We start from the raw sequence: 1,730 nt of genomic DNA, 5'->3' as shown, positions 1-1,730 counted from the left end.
CAGTAAAACGCAAAATCCTGTTTTTTTCCGTTCCCATAAAAAAACGGGAAATGCTCTGTTAATGCTCCCTTACAATCCCCAAGGAACACACTTGCCAAGTTTCAGCTATCTACGACCAGTAAAAAGAAAAATCCCGTTTTTCCCTGTTCTCGTGTGAATTTTGGACAGTCCTCTCTCAGTGCTCCTCTACATTGCCGAATTTCAGCTTTCTACCAGTAAAACGAAAAGTCCCATTTTTTCCCTTTCCCGTGAGAATTTCGGCAAATTATCTCTTAATCGTTCCACAATAATACTAATGCTGTTTAATGTAAAATTGCAATAATACTAACGATAAATCCTGTTTTTTCCCGTTAACGTCAGAATTTCGGGAAATCCTTTTGTAGTGCTCCCCTACACTCCTCCCCAAGGAACCTAAATGCCAAATTTGAGTTTTCTGCGATCAGTAAAACGAAATATCCCGTATTTTCCCGTTCCCGTTGGAATTTTGGAAAGTCCTCTCTTAACGCTCTTCTACAATCCCCAGCAACCTACATGCCGAATTTCAGCTTTCTAGGACCATTAAAATGAAAGATCCTGTTTTTTTCCCTTTCCCGTGGGAATTTCGGGAAATTATTTCTTAATGGTTTTTCTTCACTTCTCAAGCAACTTACATGCCAAATTGCAGCTTTCTGCGACCAGTAAAACGAAAAATCCCATTTTTCCCGTTCCCGTCAGAACTTCGGGAAATCCTTTTGTAGTGTTCCCCTACACTCCTCAAGGAACCTAAGTATATGCAAAATATCAGTTTTCTAGGACCAGTAAAATGAAAAATCGATCCCGTTAAACTGAATATAAATCCCGTTTTTTTCTTATCCCGTGGAATTTCCCAAATTCCTTAAAACTTTTTTTTACTATTATAATCACCTACTTCTATGCCAAATTTGAAGAGTAGTTATTATTTCATAGAATTCAGTTAAACTGAATATATAAATCCCGTTTTTTCCTTATCCCTTGGGATTTCCAAAAATCCTGAAATCGATGTTTTAATTAATGTAATACCTACTTGTGAATCAAATTTGAAGTCTAGTTATTACAGTTACTGAGATAGGGTCACTCGGAATCGAATATATAAATCCCGTTTTTTCCCGTTACCGTTAGAATTTCCAAAAATCCTTCCTTAGTGGATGCCTACATTGTATAAGGTATCTATGTGCAAAATTTCAAGTCTCTAGGTCCAGTGGTTTGGGCTGTGCGTTGAAATATCAAAGATTGATTTTCGATTGACTTTGTCACCACATTACCCCCTTTCAGGGGTTGAATTCTCAAAAACCTGAAACACGTGTTTACTTATTTGTTGTTAGAATACTCCTGTGAAGTTTCGAATAAAATAGTCTAACTAATCTTGTTTCCCCATACTAACTTTGGACCCCCATTTCACCCCTTAGAGGGTGAATTTTGAAAAATCCTTTCTTAGTGCACCCCTAGACCTTAAAAGGAACCTACGTGCTAAATTTAAAATCCCTAGAACCAGCGGTTTGGGCTGTGCGTTGATACATCAGTCAAATCACTTTTGCCTTTTATATATATAGATTTAAGAGAATTTTGTATTAATGGGTAGAGCTGTGGGAAACCGATGAGCGAATAGCCATGTTTGGAGCTTGAGGAGTGTTCGATTCCCGGTCGAGGCAGATTATTATCTATGAATTATACGAATGCTTAAAGCCATTGGTGTTTAATTATTTACGTGTGTA

Source organism: Choristoneura fumiferana, chromosome 22 (genome assembly GCF_025370935.1).
Source record: "Choristoneura fumiferana chromosome 22, NRCan_CFum_1, whole genome shotgun sequence".
Lineage (NCBI taxonomy): Eukaryota > Metazoa > Arthropoda > Insecta > Lepidoptera > Tortricidae > Choristoneura > Choristoneura fumiferana.
Note: the sequence above shows the minus strand (reverse complement) of the source record.